Consider the following 20,991-nt stretch of genomic DNA (forward strand, 5'->3'; position numbering starts at 1 on the left):
TTTAAGGCTTCAGTGAGCTATGTTGGCACCACTGCACTCCAGCCTGGGTGATAGAGTGGGACTCTATCTCTAATTTAAAAAATAAATAAATAAAAGAAGGAATAATATGGGTAAATGTATTTAAAGTACACTAAGAATAAAACAAAATATTTGTTATATGTAGACTTTGAGGTGTTTTTTGTTTGTTTGTTTGTTTGTTTTGTTTTTTTGGCTTTTTTTTTTTTTTTGAGATAGTGTCTTACTCTGTTGCCGAGGCTGGAACGCAATGGTGGGATTCCAGCTCACTGAAACCTCTGCCTCCCAGGTTCAAGCGATTCTCCCATCTCAGCCTCCCGAGTAGCTGGGATTACAGGCATGCACCACCACACCTGGCTAATTTTTGTATTTTTAGTAGAGATGGGGTTTTGCCACATTGGCCAGGCTGGTCTCGAGCTCCTGACCTCAGGTGACCCGCCCACCTCGGCCTCCCAAAGTTCTGGGATTACAGGCGTGAGTCACTGTGCCTGGCCAAGACTCTGTTTTGATAGAACACTTTGTGTCTCTCTCACCTTGTATTTAGAAAAGTTAGAAAGTAAAGGATCATGTATATAGAAAGCTTTTTGAAGACTCTTAAGTTCATAAATATGGGGCACTACGACTATGCATATGAAAATATTTCCTATCAGTTGGCAGTTACCACTTCTATAGTGGCATGGAACCTCTTGAGTTAAACCAAGGCTCAGTGAGATTTGGTGATTTAGGTAGTGTCATTGTGTGAACAAGCAGGACTCTACTCAGGTCTTTTATTTTATTATACTTCCCTTTGACATTCACTCCAGTTAAAGAACTCTTTCAGAAGACCTCATGCCTGTTCTCATGGAGATTCAAGGGTGTTTGAGTCCTTCCTTATTATCCCCTTGGAAGATGCTTTGAGAACCCCAGTGATGAATCCCAAGAACTCTGTCTCCATTATCCCTGGTATGGAGCACCTCATCACTCCAGTGTTATCCCTAAATGGCCTTCATAGTAATGTGCTTAAAGAGTCTCCTATTATGTCCTTTAGAATGGAGCCTGACTTGCCCAAATTGCTATGTACATGTTAAAGAGAGGCTGAAACTGAAGTTGGTCGTTTCTCACTGGATCAGTCAACAAGATTTCAGTACTTTCTGTGGGCTCTGCATCGTTCTGAGTACTTTGGGGGACAGAATAAGGCGTGGCTCCTGCCTTCAAGGAGTATGGAATTTAATAGAAGATGACAATGTACATGACTGTAAATCTATCTACATGAGAGTGCCTAATTGTGAGATTCCTAATAAATGCAAGACAGGTTCTGAAAACGTGAAACATAAATGAGGTTGAAGAAATTGTGAAAAGTTTAGCAGAGGAGGAATAATTTGTCAGGTTCTTTAAATACAAATAAAGGGGAAAGGAAGGACCATTTTTAAGTTTAGATATTCCAAGGGTTAGTGGTGAGGTTGATTATGTTATGTCTTCTCATTGATGAGGGAGGAGACTGGCAAATAGTGGAAAATAAAGTTAAATAGCTAGGGTGGGGTCAAATTATGGGTTTTAATAAAAGCCAGGCATAGAAATTTAGATTGGGGTGGTAGAAAAAGGAAGACTTTAAAAGTTTTTGAGCCAATGAATGACATCATGCAAGTTCTGTATAAAGAGCAGTGATTTCAGGATGGGAGAGAATGGCACCAGGAAGACCCACTTGAATGCTGGTAAGTAATGTTACTAACAGTGCCATTAGTAACATTAATGTTACTAGGGCCTGGACTGATATGCTGATGGAAGTGAGAATAAAGAATAAGGTGGGATGAAAGAGATTTTGACAAGAGCTTTTTAATGAACCTGAAATGGAAAAGGGAGAGATTAATTAAGCCTGCTTCCCAAACTTTCTGACTGGAAGAGAGTTTATGCCATGGACAGCCATGGGGTTGCTAGAAAATTAGCTGTGGGGAAAAAATTATGCATTTGCCTTTGGGCATAATGAAATGCAATTGGCCCTCCATATTCATGGGTTCTGCATCCACTGATTCAAACAACTGTGGAACAAAATTGTCAGAAAAAACAATACAACAATAAAAAAAGATACACAAATATAAAACAACACGGTATACCAACTATTTACATAGCATTTATATCATATTAAGTATTATAAGTAATCTAGAGGTGATTTAAAGTATATAGGAGTATATGTGTACGTTATATGCAAATACTGCACTATTTTATATCAGTAACTTGAGCATCCATGGATTTTGGTATACATGGGGGATCTTGGAACCAATTCCCCATGCATATCAAAGGATGACTGTATGAGTTATCTGTAAAATGTTTTGGTTGAAGTGTTTAGAAAACAGGTAGAAATATAAGACTGACTGTTGGATGAAAAAAACATAGGACTAGGAAATTCAGGTATGCTGGTCTTTTTGAGTATTGCTTAAAGCCATGGGAAAAGACCTCTCTGAGTTCCAAGACAGATGCAGAGACTGGCATTCATGCACAGCTTCTAATAGATAAATCTGAAGAGTTCTTAGTATGCATGTTGACTGAAATTACTTTAGAAGTAATTTTTCTCCTGGTGATAAAAGGCATGTAAGGCTGTTTTAGGAAACTGAAAAATGCAAAAAGGTATAAAGAAAAAGAAAAAATAATCATTAATAGTACTTTAGTAAACAAGTTTTGTCTAAAGATAGACTTTCCTTCTACTTGTTTTCTTATGCATATAAAGGGATAGGAAATATGTGTGTATGTATGTGTGTGTATAGGATCATGCACTATATATAGCTTGCTTTTTTTCCCATCATGATAATTTTCCCATGTCATGAATTATGGCTTGCAAGTGCTATTCTTAAAGGGCTGCATTATTTTTCGTTATTTGGATTTATCATTATTTAATTGGAGTTCTATTATTGAACATTTAGATTGCTCCCAAAAGTTTTTACTCTTATTAATATATTATAATAAACTTCTGTGAAACACATACTCTTGCCTGCTACTCAGATATGACTTCTGTAAGCAGAGACCTCTGTATCCTCAGAACCTAGAAGGTTACCTGGACATAGTAGTTGCTTAATTAAAAAAAAATTATTGATTGAATGAAAGAAGACTATTAAATGTTCAGATCCTCTTTTTTTAATTCTGATTCCCTGTGTATCCAGGGGCCTCTTATTTGGCTGCATATATGAGTTTGGCTGTAATGAAAGTATTGGCCACGTATGACCATAAACAGGCATTCCTATTTCTATCACATGTATGACCGTAAACAGGCAATCCTATTTCTATCATTTGTCATTCTGTATTAATGCATCTATATCCTGATTTCTATTGAAGCATGGTTAATTTTGTTTGCTTCTAAGCAATGCAGCTACCCTATTGATGCTGATAAAAATAAATTTCTGAACCTGTACGACTGAGGATTAGGCCTCGGTTGTGGTAGATTGGCAAGATAATGAATGCTGCCCTGTCGAGAGCCCTCTGAAGAGAACAGTCTGCCACCCTTCACCAGGTAGAAATCCTGGCAGTGCCACGTTTTCCAGTTTGACTACCTATGATGCCCTGAAAAGACAGATGTTTGACTCTTTTCAAATAGTATTTTGACATATTTTAAGATGTAAAGGCATTGTGTCAGACTTTTTTCTTAAGAATATATTTGTTGCCACTCAGAAGTTAGCTTCCAAAAGGGATAGGTGTGTGCAAAGGTTTATGATAGTGGTGTAGAGAAGTTTTTAAAATAAATGTGCATCTTTTCCTATGGTGATAAAAGCACATGATGAAGAATTTTTTAGGTCCAGTTCACAGATTCCTTGTGCCTGGGGAAAACTGTAGTGGAAAGTTAGATAATTTCTAATTTGATTAGGGGAAGTCTAATGCAAAAACTTTTTGACTGAGCAATCCAATTTGAAACATGAATTTCTGTGCTGGAAGCTTCTATTGAACTTACTTAAGTCACATCTAAGACCCTCTGCCAGTCAGTCCACCATTACCCTAACAGTGGTAGAAATTCTGTATATTACACCTAGATCTTTTTTTGTTGTACTTTTTTTTTTTTTTGCCCCTCAGGGAAATCATGGAAAAGCTGTGTAGGAAACACATTGCCCACATGTTCATACAACACAGAGTGAATATCCACTTAGTTCCTAAAAAGTTGTATTTGGTTATGGGGTTTGATCCCAGTTATCCAGGGTTTATGTCAGCTGCTGAAGATTAGGATATCTGGGTACCTCTTACTGGAGTATCCATTCCTGTTTTCATTTCATTCCTGGGGGCAGTATTCAATCTGGTGTGGCCTCTGTGTTATAAAATGTTTCCCAGATTGTGTTTATCTGAACTACAAATCTAAGAAGAAGCATGGTGTTAATTGCCATGTAAAAATGATTCCAGAGTCAAGAGCTTGAGAAGTTCTGTTCCTTCCTTCATAGGTTCAGTTGTTTAACCCAGTGTTTTTCAAACATACTTTACTCCTGGAACCTGTTTTTCCTCAGACGTATTTAAGAAAAAAGCATTTTGTAGACCACATTTGGACAAATGATACTTTATATCATTGCTTTGTTTTTTAAATTTTAGTTTGACTGAATTTTACAGTTTCAGGATTTTGTTTCTGTTGCAGGTTTTAAGCTTTTCTTTTATAAATAGTTACTTTCCTAGTCTGAAATCTATACATTGTTTCAGTAATTAATTCATTACGTAAATTTGCCAATCTTTCATCTAAAGGGAACAAATGTTAACTTTTTAAAAAAGTTTAGCCGGGCGTGGTGGCTCAAGCCTGTAATCCCAGCACTTTGGGAGGCTGAGACGGGCGGATCATGAGGTCAGGAGATCGAGACCATCCTGGCTAACCCAGTGAAACCCCGTCTCTACTAAAAAATACAAAAAATTAGCTGGGCGAGGTGGCGGGCACCTGTAGTCCCAGCTACGCGGGAGACTGAGGCGGGAGAATGGCGTGAACCCGGGAGGCGGAGCTTGCAGTGAGCTGAGATCCGGCCACTGCACTCCAGCCTGGGCGACAGAGCGAGACTCCGTCTCAAAAATAAATAAATAAATAAAAAATAAAAAAGTTTGACTTGTGTCACAGATGAGAATACGAATTATATCTGTACAATAAAGGAAAATGAAACATCAAAGTATCTATGACAGGTTAAGAAGCAGAACTTGACTGGGCATGGTGGCTCACGCCTGTAATCCCAGCACTTTGGGAGGCAGAAGTGGGAAGATCACTTGAAGCCAGGAGTTGGAAACCAGCTTGGTCAATAAAGGAAGACCTCATCTCTAACAACAACCACAACAACAAAAAATTAGCCAGGCACGGTGGCACATGCTTGTAGTCCCAGCTACTGGTGCAGCTTCAAACTCCTGGCCTCAAGCTGTCTTCCCAACTCAGCTTCATGTTCCACTGAACATTGTTATGCAGTGTCTCCTATTCTACATGTGCAGGTTTATTTTTACAGTATGTACCTGGAGTGGAATTGCTTGGTCATTGGGCACGTGTGTGTTCAGCTTTATTGAGTGGCATCAAACTGTTCTCCAAAGCAGTTATACCAATCTATACCCTCACCAGCAGTGAATAGTTTTCCCATTGTTCTTCCTTAATGAAATTAGATATTCACAGCCTTTTAGGTTTTTGCTAAACTAGGAGTATGAAGTGGTATTTCTTTGGGGTTTTAATGTTCATTTCCTGATTAGAATTGTAGTTGAGCATCTTTTATTGTGTTTATGAGCCATTTATGTTTTCTCTTCTGTCAAATTCCTATTTGGGTTTTTTGTTCATTTTAAATTTTGTTGTTTGTGTTTTTCTTATATAGGAATTCTTCATGCATTCAAGATGCGTGGATATTGTTTAGAATAGTACCTGAAACATAGAAACAACTTTGTAAGAATAGCTATCATTGTATTACCATTGTATTTAATCCTTTGTTTTTATGTGTTACAATTATCTTCTGCTAGTTTGTGGCTTATTTTTCATTCTGTGATGCTAATTTTTTAACGTGGTATTGTATTATTTCAAAAATACGCCATCTTGAATAGTCTACATGTTCATAACCATGGCATATTCATGTTGTATATGTTCTGTGTCATAACCCATAACTTTCCATCTTTTTTTTTTTTTTTTTTTTTTTTTTTTTGAGATGGAGATTTGATTTGTCACCCAGGCTGCAGTGCAATGGCGTGATCTTGGCTCACTGCAACCTCCGCCTTCCGGGTTCAAGCGATTCTCCAGCCTCAGCCTCCCAAGTAGCTGGGATTGCAGGCATCCACCACCACGCCTGACTAGTTTTTGTATTTTTAGTAGAGACGATGTTTCACCATGTTGGCCAGGCTGATCTCGAACTCCTGACCTCAGGTTATCCACCCACCTTGGCCTCCCAAAGTTGCTGGGATTACAGGTGTGAGCAGCTGCACCAGGCCAACTTTTAAGTACCATTTTTTGCTGCTGTTTCTTTTTTTGAACCCCAGGAAAAAAATTAACCCATTTAATCCCCTGTTCAAACTGCTACAATTTTATTTTCGGTGTTGTCGCCTAGTTGTAGATATTTATCTCTCCAAATGTACAGTGATTATTTCGAAGTCAAAACGTTTTTGGCATTGTGATTTCAAAAGTTTAATCTTAAGACTTTAGGAACTACCTGAAGTCTGCAACAATTGCCTATAAGGGATCCAAATGAATCTCTTTTTTATTTTTTATTTTGGAGACAGCGTCTCCATCACCCAGGCTGGAGGGCAGTCGTGTGATCGTGGCTCACTGTAATCTCTACCTCCCAGGCCCAGGCGATCCTCCCCCCTCAGCCTGCCGAGCAGCTGGGTCTACCAGTGTGTCGCCACACCCACCTGATTGATTCTTTTTTATTTACTTACTTATTTTGAGTCTCACTGTGTCGTCCAGGCTGGAGTGCAGTGGCATGATCTCAGCTCACTGCAACCTCTGCCTCCTGGGTTTAAGCAATTATCTTGCCTCAGCCTCCCGAGTAGCAGGGATTACAGGAGTATGCCACCATGCCCAGCTAATTTTTGTATTTTTAGTAGAGATGGGGTTTCACCATGTTGGTCAAGCTGTTCTTGAACTCCTGACCTCAAGTAATCCACCTGCCTTGGGCTCCGAAAGTGCTGGGATTATAGACATGAGCCACCACACCCAGCCCTTTTACATTTTTTTTTTATAGAGACAAGGTCTCGCTTTGTTGTCCAGGCTGGTCTTGAACTCCTGGGCTCAAGGGATCCTCCCACCTCCACCTCCCAAATTGCTGGGATTACAGGTATGAACCACCATGCCTGGCTTGAATCTTAAACTGTGATTTTAGTTGAATCTTTACGATGTTATTTGTGATATGTAACTTGCTGACCAAACTGTCTATGAATTACTTCCTTTAGTGGAGAGATCCTAATTATCTTTTGGTAGATTTTTCCGAATACTGGAGGATGACAAAAGGGACACGTTAACAGTGTAACTGTAAAGGTAACAGTGACGATAGCAGTGATAATGATAATTATAATTTCTTCAAATTATATCATGAATCAGGTACTGCCCTAAGTGCATGACATGTATTAACTCACAACAATCCTTTTGATCTGTGAGAAAACCAAGGCACAGGCAGATGTAGTAACTTGTTTAAGATCACACAGCCAGCAGGAATGGAATTAGGGATTCAAAGTCAGTCAGTCTAGTGGCAGAGTTTTAGAAGTAGATTCATAGATATTATCAACTTGCTATCTGAAGAAACACTAATTCATTTTTAGTTTTTAAAAGAAGAATTCACCTAAAACTTTGTTTTTTAAATGTGATGATGAGAGAATGGGAAAATACATTTTCAGTGTAGTTGGTGGGATCCAGTACTTTTAAGGAAGGAGCAGAACTTGGAGCTGGAGTTGCCTAATGGAAGTGTGTAGTGGATCAGGCTTTCATTATGAATAGTTTTGGCTCCTCATGAGTGGTTGCTGGCCTCTGAAAGATTTCAGAAAATTCATAACTTGTAATTCAGTTTCCTATATGCCATATGCAAATGTTTGGAGGGTAGTTAATAGAGAATGGTTTTAAATATTCCACAGAGGACTCCCAATTGGTTTTTGAGCTTGTATAGTTACTGTCCAGTTGAGACAGAGCCATTCTGAAAGACTACAGCTATTTGGGAGATAGCTAACCGTATTTGAAATGTGTCTACTCATTAGCTTTGTTTTTGTATTTTTTATTTTGAGATGGAGGCTTGCTCTGTCACCCAGGCTGGAGTGCAGTGGCATGATCTCGGCTTACTGCATCCTCTGCCTCCTAAGTTCAAGAGATCCTCCTGCCTCAGCCTCCCGAGTAGCTGGGACTACAGGCGCACACCATCACGCCTGGCTAATTTTTGTATTTTTAGTAGAGACGGGGTTTCACCATGTTGGCTAGACTGGTCTTGAACTCCTGACATCAAGTAATCCACTTGCCTTGGCCTTCCAAACTGCTGGGATTACAGGTGTGAGGTTAAGAGTATTTTCCTCCTCTGAACCTTTATTTTGGATGTTAAACGCTCTCATTGGTTCATAAAGCAGTTTTCATTAGGTTGCTGTTACTGCTTCGGCTCTTGGCTATTTTTAGATAGAGTTTTCACTCAGCTGTGGTTTGTTTACTTAGCTGTAAGCAAATATAAATAATAAAATGAATTAAGGTCAATTCATGTACTCTAAAAATTATAGGGTTAAGTGGCTAAGCAAAAAGAATGAGACATTATAGCTTCTTATCCATTCAGTTTTGAGTAGAATGAGCATAGCATTGGAACGAGCATGTATAGGAAAGACAGTACTGAGGTGATCCGCTGTAGGGTATTACGCTGATGAATTAGCTAGGGTGTGTATATTAGTGGAAAAGTTTAAGAACTTTGCCATGGGATTTAAATATTATGCTTTTTTTTCCTTTTGACTTCCCCACAAGGAAGGACTGGGAAAGTAGCTCTTTTCCCTCCTTTATATGGTCATAATAAAGGATTGCAAATTAATTAGCTGCATTCAAGGCATCACACAGATTGAATTCCATATTTGTCTTGGAGGGAAGTCCAGACTTCTGCCTGGGGCGACTGAATCTGCTTTGTGAGACTGGGTGCAACTTCCGTGTATTCAAGGGTGGGATCATCTTGTCAACAGCCAAATGTCTTACAAGTTGTAAGTCACTTAGAAGAAATTATCCCCGCAAATGTGGTTTGTTTTTAATGTTTCTTTCAAAACCTCTCCTCCCCCAACACACAGTACAGCAGAGAAAAGTTGCACCTGCCTGCTACTTGGCAATAGATTCCGTGATGATTGACTGTGGGCATTGTTTTCTATGTGGGTTGGGAACAGAAAAATACTCTTTAACCTTTTACCAGGTCTCTGATAAGTACTGAAAACTTTGGCAGTTAAATGTGGACTGTAAAAGAAACATACAAAGAAATACTGGAAAAACAAAAATGGAATGACCTTTATGCTGCGTTGACAAAGCCAGTTTGTGTTTGATATTTTTTCTTCCTTATTTTGTATGTTTATCTTTTTTCTTTTAAACAAGGGTGGAGTTTTTCTACTTTGTTGATCCCTGTAAATGGCTATGATTTATTTTATTGAGAAGGTCCAGTATTGGAGGCAGAGTGGGAGGGGTCCTGGACTGGGAGCCAAATGGTGGCTCCATTTCTAAATATGTGACCCTAGACAAGGCTTGCCAACTTCCTGAGCCTCAGCTTTTTAATCTTTAATACCTGCCCACCTACACATGGCTTGGGAGAGTAGTATGCATAGTGTGAGGAGTCCTGGGCTAGTGAGTGTGACAGGCTTGTTTTGGTTTTATAACATTTATAACGTACACATGTCTGAGCCCATTTTTTTCTATTGCAAAATGGCAGTAACCTTACGTTCCACTTGTTAGGGCTACTGTGAGGATCAGAACCAAATGAGATAATGTATATAAAGTATTAAGCATATTACCTACCACATAATTAATGTATAGTTAATTATTATGAATTACTTATTTTTATTATTGTCAATAACATAGAGTGTTAGCATTGAATAAAGTTCTGGGTATGGAATAGAATGATCAGATTTCTAGGTTTTGATGTTTGATACTATAGCCTCACTGCTGAGAAAATCTGGGAAGTATAAGGAGGTAATGGTTAAAAGATAGGCAGAATTTTCTAATTTCAGAATAATAGTCATTAACAGCAGGACACTGTCTAGATAATCTACCTTTCTGTGCCTTTTTATCTTTATTCAAATAAAGATAACGTGTTTTGAGGAAACAATATTGCTGTTGTTTTGTAAAAATTGAAACATAAGTAGGTATGGTTTGTGGCACTGAGGACTGACTGATCGCTTCTGATACTTCTCTTCGAAATGCCCTTTTTGGGCCGGGCGCAGTGACTCACACCTGTAATCCCAGCACTTTGGGAGGCTGAGGTGGGCGGATCACGAGGTCAAGAGATCGAGACCATCCTGGCCAACATGGGGAAACCCTGTCTCTACTAAAAATAAAAAAATTAGCTGGGCGTGGTGGTGCACACCTGTAATCCCAGCTACTCGGGAGGCTGAGGCAGGAGAATCGGTTGAACCTAGGAGGCAGAGATTGCAGTGAGCCGAGAGCGCGCCACTGCACTCCAGCCTGGCAACAGAGCAAGACTCTGTCAAAAAGAAAAAAAAAAAAAGAAAGGCCCTTTTTGGAGCTCAGATAAAGACACTATGTAATTTGTAAGAAAAAAAGGTGTCCTGTTGGAGTCTACATGTCGGGAGTGTCTAAATCTTAAGTAACCAGAGCTTAACTATCCTCTCCATTATTTTAAGAAATGATGGTGAGGATCATTGCTGATACGGTTTTCAAATCTGGGGGGAAAGGTTACAGAATGGTGTAAAAATCACCTGAAAAAGAATCCTTTTTGTTTGTGCATTTTATCAAATCACTACTAATCTGGCCAGCAGGGAGTTACCATCTGTACTATGTGGCCGTGACCAGAGAAAACAGGTCCAGTCCATTTCATGTGTTTAATAATTTATCACGTTCACATATAACCCACATTTATTCAGTACCTATAGATGCTGTGCTTGAAGCACATAAGCCATTCATGATGAATACATACTATTGTTCAATGCTGCAGTTCGTATGTTATTTTGAAAGACAGAGGGAGAAAAAGTAGAGTACCTACAACTTGCATTTCCAAACTCATCACTTTTATACTTTGAGGAAGGAACTTGTAACCTTTATTGTACATTAATGATTACTTATATAACTCACTATGTTTTCTTTTCTCTACTTCCAAACCCAAGAAGGCATTCTAACAGTATCTCGGTCATCTCTGATAACCCTGCCCCAGTTCAGTCATATCCTGGTAGGCCATTTTAGTTATCTCATAATTACAGTAAACCTCCCTTCCATTCTTCCCCTCTTCCTTCATTCCTCAAACATTGCCAGCAACCACCAAATCCACCTTCCTGCCCCAACAATTAATCTAAAATGTAAATTGGACCACATCATTCTCAGACTTAAAATCCTTTAAATGACTTCCTTACCACTTTTCAGGGTACCATCCAAATTCTATGGCATCACGTTCATGGTCCTTCTCAATCTGATTCCTACTTTCCTGTCCTCCCTCATCTTCTGCCACTTTCCTCTCTCACCCCTTCATACAAAATTATTTACAAATTCCTTGTTCTCTCACACTACTAAGGCCTTTTGGTATTTTCAGCTCCATCCCCCCATCATCCTACTTAGTTTGTGTTGTTGTTCATTTGTTTGTGTCTGTCTTCCATGATTAGACTGCATTTTTTTTTTTTTTTTTTTGAGATGGAGTTTCATTCTTGTTGCCCAGGCTGGAGTGCAGGGTGTGGTCTCAGCTCACTGCAACCTCTGCTTCCCAGGTTCAAGTGATTCTCTTGCCTCAGCCTCCCAAGTAGCTGGGATTACAGGCACCTGCCACCACGCCTGGCTAATTTTTTTGTATTTTTAATAGAGATGGGGTTTCATCATGTTGGCCAGGCTGGTCTTGAACCCCTGACCTCAGGTGATCCACTCACCTTGGGCTTCCAAACTGTTGGAATTACAGGCGTGAGCCCACGCCCGGCCTGATTAGAGTGCATCTTGAAGGCAGAGATTCTGTGCCACTTAACTTTGAATTATACCCACATGTCACACTGCCTGGTGCATAGTATGCATTCCCTAAATGTTTCTCAAATACATAAATGAGGGATGAAAGATACTCCCATGTGGTCACAGTGTACCATTATAACATTTGCAATTCTTACTATGTGATATAATATCTGTAAGCCAGTTTTATAAATCCGATAATCGTGATATGGCTAAAAGGGAACATAGATATCTTATCCATAAACTCAAAATCAAAGAGACTGAGTAACTTAGACAAGAGCACACAGCTGACTAACAGTGCCTCAGGACTAACCTGGCCTAGCTCCCTGATCCCCTTGCCATGGATAGGCCTAACAAATTGAAATGTGTGCAAGACTTAATAGATTGATATTCAAATCATTTATTTTAGCTTTGAGGTTTTTTTTTTTTTTTAAACTTCATTAAGGAAAAATTTAAGTATACACAAAAGTAAATGAAAGAGTAAACTGTATCCCCATGTGTGCACATCACCAGCTTAAACAGTTCTCAAACCATGACCAGTCTTGATTCATCTATTCCCACGCCTACTCCTCTTCACGTTATTTTGCAGTAAATCCTCGATGTTGTATGATTTCATCTGGAAATATTTTAGTATGTACAGGATAGGTTTTTAAACTTCTAAATATGAGTTTCTCTGATATTCTGGGAAGTCATGATAATTGAAACAAAATAACGAAGCCCATTGAAGACACAACTGCAGAAATCTGGCAGCCTGTCCCTGTGCTTTCTCCTTCTCTGTGAAGCTGTTCCCAGGACCACGACTTCCGCAGAGCCCATCTCCTAGAAATTCCTTTTGTTCACATGCCCTGGGGAGAGTTGTGCTTTGTTGTTTAAATTGTGCCAGGTGGAGGTGCAAGGAAGAAAAGCAATGGTGATTATATGAATGAGAGTAGATACTAGTTAGTAAAAAGCAAGATACTCTATTTATGTATAAGGTTAAATAGTTTTTAAAAATCATCCATAAGAAACCTTTAAAATTCCTTGGAATCTTTGTCATTTCTATTTTATAAAAATTACAGTATAGTAACTGAAGTTTATATTTTGAATTATTGCAAACATACACAAAGTTATGGAGAAAAATACAAGGAACATTCATGTGTCTACTGCATCTCTTTACCAAGTCTCTATTTTGCCCTGTTGCCTCAGATTTTCTTTAAGTAACAGTGCATTGCAGGTAGAGTTAAGATGCCTTGGTAATCCTTCCCTTTCCTCTCTCCCAGAAATAACCGTTATCCTGGATTTAGATTTATTGTTTTAAAGCATGTATAACCTTACGTTGCATAGCGTCTTGCCTTTTATAAAGCATTTTACCTCTCTCATTTGATCTTCACAACTCTTGAAGTATTTACGTCACCAACCCACCAAATTATCCCAATTTCACTTAACACAAAGCTATAAGGTATGAAGTGAATTAGTGTTTCATGATTTACAGTGTATCATCTCATTAGAAATAGAGTCCTGAGGCATGTGTGTGAAAACTTCACACCCTGCTTTATTCCTCTGTTTAACTTAAAGTACCAGTAATTACCTTTCAAAAGTATAAAGCACTTTGGGAAGCTGAGGTGGTAGCACCTCTTGAGCCCAGGTCTTTGAGACCAACCTAGGCAATAGAGCAAGACCTCCATCTCAACACACACACACACACACACACACACACAGAGCAGTAGGAGGACTGGAAGGAACCTCAGAGGGTTAAATAGTCTTTAACTCCCTGATTTTAGTGAAACCGCCTTAAAACCAACTCACAGGTAAGTTTTCTGTTCATTTCAAAGGACATAATTGAGGAAGGAAGAGCTGTCTACCCTCTCTAAGTAATGTTTTCTCGAATGACAGATGAGTAAAGAAATCATGGAGATGTCTTATCTCATAATTCTTTAAAAATTAAATAACCATGGAGTTTGCATATAACTTAAAAAATTTAAAGCAAGCTTCCACTCCAGTTCCTCCTGACCAATTTTTCCAGCTATTTGAGCCATATTTTTTGCTCCTTGGAAGGAGATACAGTGCTCATCCTGTTTATTCAAGTAAAATTTAAAAAAAAAGATAAAACTTTCCCCCCTTAAAAAAAAAGTCTAGAGCTGGTAAAAATTTCTGACTCAGTAATTTTGGAAAGAATTGCCTCTTTCCACAAATAGATGAGCTTACATACTAGGTCTTCCAAGTGGGCTAGTAAATTTCCGTGATGTCAGGAAACTGGGTGGAGTTTTTATGGATGCAAGTCCAGTGGAGGAGGGACTTTTCAGGTCACGTATAAGGAGAGTAGGATCAGATTCTGGTTTTGAATAACCTATAAGCCACAAAGCATGAGGCTTTCCCATTGGGTTAATCTAGTGCTGGCCACAGTTTAGGCATATGATCTAGAGTAGTTGCTGCAATTAAGAGAGACTTTCTTATAGGATCTTTGCCCTTTTATTGGAAGGCTGTAAGTGTAGCCCAGCCTTGATTTATAAACCAACTTGACATAATCACTGTTTCTTTTCACATGGACTTCTGAATAGCTGTCACTAAATTTTGATTACCACCAGGCATTTAGTTAAGCTAGAGCTGAGCTATTTGATCTATTAGTTTTTACTGGACACTGTAGCCCACACTGATCTTCCCCTGTTCTAAAGCCCTGCTTATATCAGAAAGGCCCACCCAGGCTAATTGTTTATGTGCTAATTGTTTATATGAGTTAGTTTTAACTTTTTCTTCGACAATTTTATAGGATCTTAGCATGCTCATATCATGTCTCCTACTATTTGGGTCTCTTTCTACTATCATATTGCGTGGTACATTGATAGTTGCTAGTACCTAAAGCCGATGAAACTATTAGCTTAGTTGGCTTCTTCAAGGTTTGTCTTTATTTGGTCACCCTGAAAGCCTAAGTGTCTTGCAAACACGATCTACTAGGTTTGTTGAAGATCTCATTTTGTTTTCTATAATCAGTAACAGACACTGTAAGTTTGGATGCAGTTTTTTAAAAGGACCTTAAAAACCTTAACTCTCAGTTTGGATACTTGTCCCCTGGCTGGCAGAAATACCTTGGCAAAGTAGCTAAAGTCAGCCCTGAAACTGAAATCAGCTGAGGCTGGATAGTTTAAACCATAAGAGGAGGGGCCTGCCCAAATAGATGTCAAAATACAGACAGTCCCTGACTTAGGATTTTTCAACTTCAGTTTGGGTTTATTGGGATATAAGCCCATCAAGGAGGTCCTTATGATTACTACTGAATGTGCCCCATTTTTGGACCATCATAAAGTTGAAAAATTGTAAGTTGGGGAATGTCTGTTCTGCTGCCGCTATTAAATGCACTTTTGACTTAGCAATGATGTAGCCCCATTGAAAGTCAAGGAGCATCTTTTTATTATACAGCTGTGAAAATAAAATAGTTGGTTTAGCTGTGATAATAAATGTCTAAATAGATTAAAGGAACAGAATCTCAAAATGGACTGTTTCTGGCGCAAAAGCTTTATACTTACATTCATGCTTCTAAGTCTTAGTACGCATATTTTTTTCCCTTAGTTTAAAAAAAATGTTTGCTGGCTGGTCTCGGTGGCTCATGCCTGTAATCCCAGCACTTTGGGAAGCCGAGGCAGGCAGATCACCTGAGGTCAGGCATTCAAGACGCCTCTGGCCAACATGGCGAAACCCTGTCTCTATGAAAAAATACAAAAATTAACTGGGCATGGTGACAGGCACCTGTAATCCCAGCTGCTTGGGAGGCTGACGCAGGGAGAATTGCTTGAACCCGGGAGGCGGAGGTTGCAGCGAGCCAAGAACGCGCCACTGCACTCCAGCCTGGGCGACAGAGCAAGACCCCGTCTCAAAAAAAAAAAAAAAATTTGCTACATTCTTAAGTGTGACTCTCTTTAGCTTTGTGAAACCTTGAGGTTGTTGTTTTTATGCAAGGTTTATAATGAAAGGGATGAGAAAAATACAAGTCATTATAAAGAACTTGATGTTTTCTAGAACAACATACCCTAAAAAGGGAAGCTTACACATTTGAAAAATAAAAGTCTGGTGAGAGACCATATAGCTGAGGGTTCTGAGCTTAGGGAGACAGGTTCCATTTACTGGCTGTAGGTCTTTGGGATGATGACCTAACTAATCCTACTTCCTTATTTGTCAATGTGGGAAGCAAGCACCTACTTTATAGAACTGTAAAGATCAAAGAACATCATGCATGTTAAACTTTTAGTACTGTACCTAACACGGAAGTGTTGATAAAAGTTACCCATGGTTATTATTTTGACAAGAAGACCTTTAAAAGTACTATGAAGGGTTTCTGTTTCTAAATTCTAAGATATATAGTAGTCATGAACATTTCAGAAAGGCAATGTTGTTTTCAAATCAATTTCACAGTTTTCTTGAGGGAGATAAGCAATTCTTCCCTTAGCAAAATAACTTTTGACTATGCGATGAAGGAGACTCAAAATCAGTACTGATTCCAGCTACCTTTTCTTTATTTTCTGTGAGATGTTGAGCAAGTTACTTGCTAGTAATGTTTTTCATTTTTATAGAGAATAAAAAATAAATGAATTAGGTTTGAATTTCAGTGGGAAATATTAGGTTAGATGTAAGAACGCTCTGATTGTAAGGCTGCCAAGCAGCTGAGAGGGAGTCCTTTGTCACCATTAGGAGACTGTGCCAGCGGAGCTTTTTCTTTTGGGCCTCCTAAGGCTACTTCAGGCGTCCTGGGAACCCATCTAGATGCACCGTAAACCTAGACTTCAACCCTGACTCCTGTGATGGCATCTTTGCCAGGATTCTGGCTCAACGTTGGTTAGTCTTGCTGTTCATGTAGAAAGCATTCTGATACTTTTTTCCTATTTAGATAAGTAAATGAAGATAGCATAGTATAGACAACACATATTTTAAATAGTCTGAAATAATTGCATAGATTTCCAACAGATTATAAAACTCTTTAAAAAGCGTACAGAGCTGTTTGGGCAAGAAGGACAGTTTGAATCTGGCATGGCAACACAGCCTTGTCTTTGTTAGAAGGTTAGACGAGTTGATCCTTTTAGGTTTCTTTAAAACAAGGAATTATAAAACCATTTAAGATTTACTAAGAATAAATAAGGTGATCATGTAAGAGAAGACCAGTAATTCTCTTGAGTTGCCTTTAGGAAGCTACAGACTTATTTTTGGCTTTAGCTTCATTTAACTGACTCTGGTTGTAAAAAGTAGGCATGGTCATTACAACAGCTGTAGTGTGAGCAAGGTTCACATCCCTGCTCTGATGTTTTTGAGTTGAGAGGCCTCTGGTAAATAACCTGTCTGAGCCCCGGTTTCCCGTTTCTAAAATGGAGAAATAGTACCTGCCTCATAGAGTTGTTGTGAAGATGATGTAAGATAATGTACACAGTACTGCCTGGCACAGAGAAGATGTTTTATAAATGGTATCCATGACGACGACAGTGGTGATAAGGACGGAGATAAGGATAATGCTTAGTTGATTTCCAGATAATCATGATCTAAGCTGGGAAGTTTTCTGTCAAAAAGTAAATTGAGGCGAGGCACGGTGTCTCAGGCCAGTAATCCCAGCACTTTGAGAGGCCGAGACTGGTGGATCACAGGTCAGGAGTTCGAGACAAGCCTGGCCAACATGGTGGAACCCCATCTCCACTAAAAATACAAAAAATTAGCCGGGCATGGTGATGAGTGCCTGTAATCCCAGCTACTTGGGAAGCTGATACCAGAGAACTGCTTGAACCTGGGAGGCAGAGGCTGCAGTGAGCCAAGATCACGCCATTGCACTCCAGCCTGAGTGACAGAGGGAGACTCTGTCTCAAAACCAAAAACAGAACACCAGAGTAAACTGACATTAATTTTTAAAAAGAAATGATATATGCTGGTCCAAATAAATAAACAATGAAGTCTTAATGTCACATCTGAATAACAGAAAATCTTAGTTTGGAAAACTGTTTCTACTTACATTCTCAACTTTTGAGTCGGGTGATGGTAGTTTTGATTTGATCCTATTGATTTATAGGAAAATATCTACTTCTCGTGTAATAAATACAGTTCTTGCAAGAGCTAAAGCACACTCTTTTTCTTCTGTTGTATAAGTTGAAATTATTTAAATATTGGCATTATGGTATGATGTCAGCTATTTAAAATGGCCTGTGATAGTTACATTGTTCAATTATAATTGCAATCTCTTAAATAATGAATTTTTCAATAGAAAAGTGGGCAACAGTCTTAAATCATGCAGGTTACAAAAGAAATAGTTACTTAAAATATATAAAAATAGGCTTAAGTAATTGTAATCAAAGGGAATGTATAAGCAAAACTAAGGTTTTTGTTTGTTTGTTTGTTTGTTTTAACCTGTCAAACTGACAAAGTTTAAAAAGATGGACATTGCCTAGTGTTGGTGCTCTTATATCAACTATTAATGGTACTGTCTGTCTGGAAAGCAGGCTGGCCATGTATATCAGAATTTGAAATGTGAATGTTCTTTGACTCAACAATTGCACATCTGGAAGTATATAATAAGGAAATAAGAGAAAGAGTGCATAGTCTGTGATCCTTGATGTTTATTACAGCATAACTAAAAATACCCCCCAAAATAGAAACCATTTAAACATCTGTTAATGGGCATTAGTTTAAAACTATGGCGCTTAACAGAAGGTACAATATGCCTGATTGCTTCGTTTAAGAGAAGCCAGGGTTCAAAAGCTGGCTTCACCATGTCTAGCTGTATGATTTTGGGTAAGTAACTTAATCCAGCTAAGTCTCACTTTTCTCTTCTATAAATCAGAAGAGTGGCACATGCTTTTTAAGGATATCATGAGGATTAAGTGAAATGATACACATAAAGCGCAGTGTCTAGCACAAAGTAACTCATTATATGTTAGCAACTATTATTACCATGTGCTCCTTAAAAAGGATGAAGTAGATCCATTTGTATTAATATTGAAAGGTGTCTATAAGATCGTAGACACCTTTCAAAAAAGCAGTTTACACAATGGCTTATTTGTTTTAAAGCTGTATTAAAACTTATTTGTATTAATAGCCCATTTATGTTAAAACTGTGTGTGTGTGTTTATGCATTAAAGTTTTGGAAGGACATAGCAACAGTTGTCTGAGTCTTAGGCACTATTCTAAGGACTTTCACACATATCAGTCACTTGATTAAAATTAGTTAATATATTTTAAGTGCTTGGAACAATGCCTATGCTTTATAAAACACTCAATAAACATTAGTTATTAATTTTCATATGCTGTCGTTATCTCTGTTTTGTAGATAAGAACGCTGACACCCTGAGAGTTCTCACAGTTCGTAAGTGGCAGAGCCAGAATTTAAATCCAGGGACTGTAATCACTCAACAGTTAAAACTGGATATTATGGTAGGTAGGATTGTGAGGTCACTTTCACTTTGCAATTTGTATACTTAAGGATATTTTTACATGAAACATTTTATTTTTATATATGGGGCAGAAGATATCCAGTTTGGAAAGAAAATAGTGCATTTTTATATTTTAGAAATCTTTTTTTCCCCTCTATTCTTTACTACCTATAGCATATTCCAGAGATCTGAATACATGTACACTTAGGTTGCCCTCATGCTAAGGGTCCTGAACAAGGAGTTCCCATGACCTCATACACTGTATAAGATTTTGAGACCCTAACTTTGGGGCGCACAGCTAAATATATATTTAGAGGTAGAGTCAAATACATATTTAGAGGTACAGTCCCAGGCTAAATCTACATCACTGAATGATGATCAACTTCTGTAATTGAAATCTTAATAGCTTTCAAGAAACATTTAGTCATAATATTTTGGTTTCCAGCAAGTTTGGGATAAAATTATCATTCTTTGGTCATCCAAAGAAGGCAGGCAGAAGCCAGTTGTTTGATCCACAGATCAGTAATTGTAAGATGGGAAGCAGTGACTTAGTGTTAGATATGGACATCAATGTTAGGGCTATTAGATGCTACATAATCCAGGACTCAGCCCTGGCTATTAATGTTCTGACATCCAACTTTGCTGCAGGGGCAGTACAGTGTCCTGGAGTGGTCACTGCACTGTGGACTCTCAGCTAGAATGGGAGCTTTCCCTGAAGGTTAAGTGACATGGTCTAATCCAAGCTTTTCCACCAAATAGCTAAATGTCTTTGGGCTTCACTTCTTTAAAATGAGGGAGATGGACTAGATAATATAGTCTCTCTCACTTAATGACAGATAAGATGGTCTGTACATCACTTAATGGTGACCACCTTCTGTAATTGAAATTGAATTCAAGTTTTGTGATTTTACCAGCCTTGCCTCTTGATGAACTAAATTTGCAATCTTAGACCTGTAGTAAAGTCTAGAAAGTTGCTAAATAGAATTGAACTTATAAGCTGATTTATGGGAGTGTTTGCCAGTGTGCTGACTTGAATTACAGGATATCCTTGATGACAACCAACTCTACACTTTACTTTTTATTCCATTTTAGGTATTTTTTCCCTCTCCTAGATTTGTTTGCCCAATAATCCAGAATTGTATTCTAAAGATCACAAGTCAATAAAATAGTGTGGTCCTGTTCATTGCTTAGGTAGTAAGCCGTTCAGGTATTAATGATAAAGGTCATTACCACATAAAAATTTCTTTCCTGCCTCAAAGTTTTTTGTATTCTGGTATCTTAATGAGATGGATGCCTTCTCTGTTTTCTCATGGTTGCGGAAGTCAAATGGTCTGTGTGTTTAACACAATATCTGAGTCTGATGAGTCACATGGTATGTCTGCTTTTAGTTGGGAACAGTTTTTTTTGGTCAGTTGTGATGGTCAAAAAAGTCTCTTGGGAGAGTTTAAATGACTCAAAATAACCAAACATAGCTCATAGCTACTTAGGTCTTAAAATTGTAAGCTTCGTGATACCATATTTTAATTTTAGTCTTATCTAATTTTTGTACCCCCAAGGGACTGCTGCTTC

The 20,991-nt window shown here is 38.4% G+C and overlaps 1 protein-coding gene across 5 annotated transcripts in view; it reads left to right on the plus strand.

Moving 5' to 3' along the window:
- The window catches only part of STK38L (serine/threonine kinase 38 like), a 105,864-nt gene that overhangs the window by 44,192 nt on the left and 40,681 nt on the right, over positions 1–20,991 (plus strand). For 3 of the 5 annotated variants that reach the window (XM_050746720.1, XM_050746717.1, XM_050746719.1), the window contains one exon: positions 19,320–19,423. The exons of the other annotated variants lie outside the window; for them this stretch is intronic. The gene's annotated coding sequence lies outside the window, so the exon portion shown is untranslated. The remainder of the gene's footprint in view (positions 1–19,319; positions 19,424–20,991) is intronic. 5 annotated transcript variants of the gene reach the window in all.

Source organism: Macaca thibetana, chromosome 11, assembly GCF_024542745.1.
Source record: "Macaca thibetana thibetana isolate TM-01 chromosome 11, ASM2454274v1, whole genome shotgun sequence".
NCBI classification, from domain to species: Eukaryota; Metazoa; Chordata; class Mammalia; order Primates; family Cercopithecidae; genus Macaca; species Macaca thibetana.